Source organism: Rhynchophorus ferrugineus, unplaced genomic scaffold (assembly GCF_030347505.1).
Source record: "Rhynchophorus ferrugineus isolate W39M unplaced genomic scaffold, kcgeb_rfMv2 rfM3, whole genome shotgun sequence".
NCBI classification, from domain to species: domain Eukaryota; kingdom Metazoa; phylum Arthropoda; class Insecta; order Coleoptera; family Curculionidae; genus Rhynchophorus; species Rhynchophorus ferrugineus.
The window spans coordinates 65,565,022-65,571,399 of NW_027472582.1; the positions used below are offsets into that span (position 1 = coordinate 65,565,022).

General features: G+C 31.6%; 1 non-coding gene across 1 annotated transcript; it reads right to left on the reverse strand.

The window, feature by feature from the left end:
* Positions 1-5,970: 5,970 nt before the first annotated feature.
* On the reverse strand, positions 5,971-6,077 carry LOC143194510 (U6 spliceosomal RNA). The gene has a single exon (XR_013005350.1). It is a non-coding gene; the product is annotated as a U6 spliceosomal RNA (small nuclear RNA).
* Positions 6,078-6,378: the final 301 nt, after the last annotated feature.

A 6,378-nucleotide genomic window follows, 5' to 3' on the forward strand; every position in this document is an offset into this window, starting at 1 on the left:
ATATATATAATTTATATATAATATAAATGGGTTAAAAATAATTTTAAATTACAAATGACTGTATATTAATGTATTTTAAAATTACTATCTCACGATCCAACACTCACTAACATTTTTATATGGCATTTAACTTAATCTAATTTTCATTAAGTTTCAATAATCAACAATGTTTAAATTACTGCACCACTGAACATTATAACAAATATCATAAGTAACATTAATTTCAGGACTATAACAATTTCAGAGCATCAAATATAAATATACAATTATTAACACTTAATGGTAATTAGATTTTATTAGATGTAATTTAAAAAATGTTTGAACTGAAGTTTTAGTAACATACCATTTCTACATAACTTAAGAAAGTGTGGTCAAAATTCGACTACAGGGTGATCACTAGTTCTTAACTTTCAGTAAATGTTAATTTGACCACATCGATGTCATCTTCATTTTTAGGTACTCAGTGAGTTATTCCCATTATTTTTCATATTAATTTTAAATAAATTTATTACTGCATTTCATTTGCACTTGGATCAATTCCAAGCAAGACGAGTGCAAGATAAATACATCAATACGTATTCCTCAATTATAAAATTATTATAACTTAAGCTATAGTTTACACTAAAGGTATACGCTTTATATAAGTTTGTATGGTTTGGTTCGCTTCTATCATCTGATATCCTGCGCTTTGTCTAGTACTTGTATTGCTTCCACGTTAGTATGATCTAGTAATCTTTCGTGTTTCAAGGCAAAATCTTGGATAACTTCGCAAATCCATCTGATTTCCAGGTCATCGCGCTTCGTTGCTTACGTAGCATTTTAGCCATTGGTAATTAATCGAAGAATTTTGTTTTGGCAGCGTTGCACCCCATAGGTCCAAATTGGCTCTATGATTGTTTGACAGATCAATCTTTTTGATTTTAGATCAAGTTGAGAGTATTTTCCGACTAACCACTATAGTTGTTTTATTTTGGTTCTAATATCTTTTTTTTTTGTCTAACATGATGTTTCCAATTTAATGTAGTATCAAGATGGATGCCGAAATATTTAGCTGATTCTGCTTAAGGAATCTGACATCCATTGGGTCATATAATTAGAATATGAACAGATTTGAAACTATTAAGTTGAATTTTCCAATATTTAATCCATTTGTAGATTTTGTTGAATTCCACTTTTACTTTGTCCGCGGCCCTAGGCAGAGATATGTCGTTTGCCATAATAATTATATCGTCAGAAAAGGTTCCAAGTAGTGCTCCTTTTGTTGTTGGAATGTCAGCAGTGTAGAGCAGACACAGGAGAGGTCCCAAGACGCTACATTGTGGAACTCCAGCCGAAATAGTTTTAAATGTCGAGAACGCCATTTCTTGCGAGACTCTAGCAGTTGACAGTAGTTACGCGGTAACAATTTGCTCATCTTACAGATTAATAACAAATGCCAAATCCGACTAAAGGCTTGTGAGACATCCAGAAATATTGCAGGGTATTATTTCTCTTGCTCAGACGCCTTTTCAATAATCGCAGTTACGATTATTGACTGGCAATTTTGAAAACCAAACTGGAAATCTGGTATTATTATAAAACGTTTTTAACACGTTTAAAGATTAGTTTCTCAAATAGTTCTGATATCGTAGATAGCAGCAAAATAGGCCTGTAAGATTAGACTTCTTCTGCAGGATTATCAGGTTTTTTGAGCAGAAAAGTACTATTAACGATATAATAAATTATAACAAATTCACTTGCAGTTTACCGAAAACAAATTATAATAGTTACAGTACTTAATCATAAAATTTTAGCTAAAAATATAAAAGTCGCGACATTATTAATGTGCTTGAAAAGAGCTCTTATATTGATTGTTTCCCCTGTTCGCTGAAATCTGTCGTCATTACGGCATTTTTATGGGAACGGGCACAAACTAGCCGCCTAATGGAAGATTAATAGACATTAAGAGCGGGTAGCTGCCTGCCGGCCCGCCCGCCCTGCCGTAGTATGTCCCCCACATCCCCAAAGTGCGTACTTTTCTGCTTGATAAATGACGGGCAGGAACAGTGCAGAAAAGGCAAAAGCAAAGCACCAACAACCGGAGGCATTAACGCAGCACCCACGGTCGACATAGGCGGCATCGATGATTTACAGCAGGAGACGACCGACATAGCCGCCTCTATTTGTAACCCGGCTGACAGTCCAATCTCCCGGCCCGACGAGACTACCAAGATTAATAATTCCACTTGTTTTTCTAATATTTCACGTGTTAATTACGTCCATTGTGTCGCGTTTGTGAAGAATTACGGTCGCCCTAGGACTGTGCCGGCCGCGTACCGCAAAAAATTCGACCGATGCCGAGAAAAAACCGAGCAAATTCGGCAGAGGACGGTCGGGGTTAGAAAAGCCGATGAGATCTCGACTGAAAAACTTAAATTCACTTTCGGTAATCAGATTACTATCCCAATTCGAGACCTATAGACTGCTACTTTAGTTTTTCTTTTTCCAGAAAGATTTCATGATGTTACTATACTGATGAACAAAACACCTAAATAATTAGCGTTGCGAACTATCGACTGAAAATGACTATCGACTGCTTAGTAATTGAATAATTTTTACTATCGACTGTTTCAGTCGCTATTTAACTAGTAACAGAAAAAACTAGGGAGAAATACAGTGATATCGGAGTGATTTGTCAATAAAATACAGCGACGATGAAAACAAGAGCTAAATATAAAATGGAAAAAATGTTCTCTAACGAAAATAAAATACACTACTCAGATGTACAATTATTAATTAGGTAGATTAAGCCTCCAAAAGATACCAAAGGTGATTTAAAAAAGAGTTCAGTGTAGATATAATAAAATAACTCAAACCTATAAACTACAGCATCAGTTGTACTATAATGTTAAAATAAATGATATTTTGTAACATTTTTGTTTCATAAATTGAGATGACGTGACTTCACTGCTAGTTTAGATATAATATATTTTCTTTTTAACAATGAATTTTCTATTTATCGAGAAATACAATCTCCTCTTCCTTCTAATTCTGGCTAATTCTTCGATTTCTATAGCCATATACTTAAATGCTGTGTTTTCACTCACAATTTTTATATTTATCACTGCTGACTCTTCCAACACCCATGAATTTCGATTAGTTTTTATTCATTTATTACCTCGTCTTGGTTCTACTTAGGTTTTGAATGTTTTTGAATTAATGTTGTATGTAATGACAGCATTGTTATTTACCTGTATATCTCTGAATTGTTCTTAAAATTGTATTATTTACATCAATTTATTTAATAGAATAATATAACCTATCGTGTTTATCTCTCCGCTGAGTCAGATGCATTTTCCAAATCAATAAAATCTAACCTGACTAGTTTAGTCAATTCAAAACAGCGGTGAACCCACGTGATCTTTTAAAACGTCGCAAGATTGTCAACTCATCAACTCTGAGTTTTAGTACATTTTGACTTTGACATATAACAAAATTCTAATCCAGATAAAATAATTAAGAATATCAATTGTAATAATTCTTTTCAATACCCCATATCAACTCAATTGGATTAAATACGCAGTGATATGGAGGAAGATATAATACTCTGTGGTCATAATGATTAGGAATCTGATCTACAATTTATCTTTTCTCAAGCTTATTTCTAAAAAGTAAATTATATAAAATGCAATTAAATATTTCATTTATATTTACCGAGTAACCATTTGAAATAGTTCATTCATAAACACGGTTTCTTCAAAACTTATTTTATGTACTTTAAGCCATTCCCTAATTAATTGCAGTTTTGTTTCTATAACAATAACTAATGTTTCCTCCAAGTTAAATCCAATTTTCAAACTAATGCAAAAACAAGTTAAGGTTCATTTCTCCATGGTAGTCACCCTTAGACTTAGAGGAAAACACTAATTCTGCACCACGAATAACACCATTCCTGTTTCCAGCATGAAGAACTATATGTCTAGATAATAATTAATATAAGTATATAATATAATAATAGTATAGAATAATAATTATTAATAAATGTTATGAGTACCAAAACCCAATAGATAGTTATTCTAACTTTTACCTTTCTCCAACAACTTTTGTTGTCTTTACACTATATTTATTAACATCTTGTTATTATCATCTGACCCATGTGCCATTCTGAATTATCCATGTCTCGTCTAAACATTCAAATTGATATAATGATTTTGATGTCTTCCTTGATTTTGTTGTATGTTTTTAAAAATTGTATTATTTTAAAGGCAATATCTGGAAGTTCCATTGAAACCATTTAAATCCTATATTACCCATCAGTGTATGAAAGGATAGCTGTGTTAGATGTGTACTTTTTCCGGAATCCATTCTACGATTCTATTAGCTTACTATCTACTACTAATTTTAGACGATATTCTGTAATATCTCGTATACCTTCATGGCTTCACGGATGCCCAACAATAATAAAAATATATACTTACTTAAAATATATGCTTATATAAATACAAGACTTATATAGGCATTAGTACAATATATGATTGTAACAGTTAACAATAAGTGTTATTTGCTAATTTAGTTAAGGATTGATTCCTCTTTGTACATTTCCACCAATAATTCGATAGTTTCCCAACCCATTCTTGTCACCACTTCTGATACTATCTTATCTGGACCGAGTACATTTCTGTTCTTCAGTATTTTTAATTCTGCAATATTTATCTCCTCTCTTATGCTCTCACTGTCTTGTCTGGTTGGTCGGTATATTTTTTCTATGGTGTATGCTGCTGCAGACTAAGCTATTCCTGAAAAGATTCCTTCCATTTGTCCATTATTTTTATATCATCAGTTATTATAAATATTTTTTACCTTTTATCCGTGTCTTTTTATTATATAAGGTTATAATAATAAATATTTTACAATAATACTTTACTTTTAGCTTAAATTACTACAATGTGATCATGAAACTTTTAACAAATCCCTCGAATCAATTCTAGCTGAATTAACAAATTAATGGAAGGTCATAAAAACGTCCGCTCGAATGAAATTAAAAGTGTGAAACGCTTTTCTTTCAGCCATCACGTTAACTAACGACAGCGTTCTTTTATTTCCTTTTCATCTATTAGCATTACTATTTACTCAATCGTTTATTGTTCATTCACTATTGCAAGTTGTTGTTTGATGAGACGTTTAATTATCTAATCTGGGGCAACGTCAAGCTGTCTGCGGTTTTTTCTATATCGGCAATGTTTTATTCACACATTTTCAATTATTTACATTCTTAGACGATAAGTTGTTTACTCGCGCAAGTGTTCAAAACAACATTTTTCACCTGTTTGGAATGTAATTACGAAAGAACGGTCCCCGTTATTCGCAAAAAGTTATTATGAAAAACGTTAATGATAAACTGTGATTTATTGCAATAGATTTCCGTCGATACAATTTTTAATTTATTTCAACCGATATTTATAGAACTATACGGGATTGCTATTTTTTATGCTGTATAATGTTATTCAATTTTAAGGTTAACCACCTTATTGTACGAATAATAGCTGTTACTATTTATATCGTTATAGGACACAGTACAGATCATATATTAACAAACTCTACAAGCTATTGCAATTAAAACTAAATAGTTTATTAATTTTTTAGCCCATCTATTCCTTGTTGCATATCATATCAATGATCGTAATATATTTAAAATATAACAAGCTCTTAAAAATATTAAGAAAAAAATCTGGTTATTATTTTATCAACAACAGTAAATTTTGATAATATATGAGTAACTTTTTTGGGGCTGAAATGAAACAAATTTAATCGAATTGTTTATTCTCTAGCTGTACTACCTAAACTGCGATACGTGTAAATGAGCCATTCCATGACATATATTTATAAAAAATCTATTCTTTTCTGCTCTTGACATGTATGTAATGTATTTAATTAAGTTCCTACTCTGTCTCAAATTGTATATATGCTCCTTCCAAGTAAGTGTTTGGTTGAGCAAATGTGGAACGCTTGACGACTTTGCGTGTCACCCTTGCGCAGAGGCCATGCTAATCTTGTCTGTATCGTTCCAATTTTAGTATATATACCGTCAAAGCGAGTACATATTAATTTATAATTAATATTATATTAAACGTACCTAATAGAAGAAGTTATATTAAGAAAAAATAAAATAACGTTCATAAAAATTTAAAAATACGTTTTAATAGGCAAAATAAATATTAGTCAAAGTAACAAAAGATTTTTTAAAACAAAGTACCTATTGACATGGCCACCAAAGATTTCTGGTTCTTGATGTTGCAAGTTAGATCTACAAGGGAATTTCGAAAGACTTGGCGTTAGAAATTATTGGAGCTTCTTCATTGATGATTGATTGATGAGCATGCCAAGTTTAGTCATTTCATT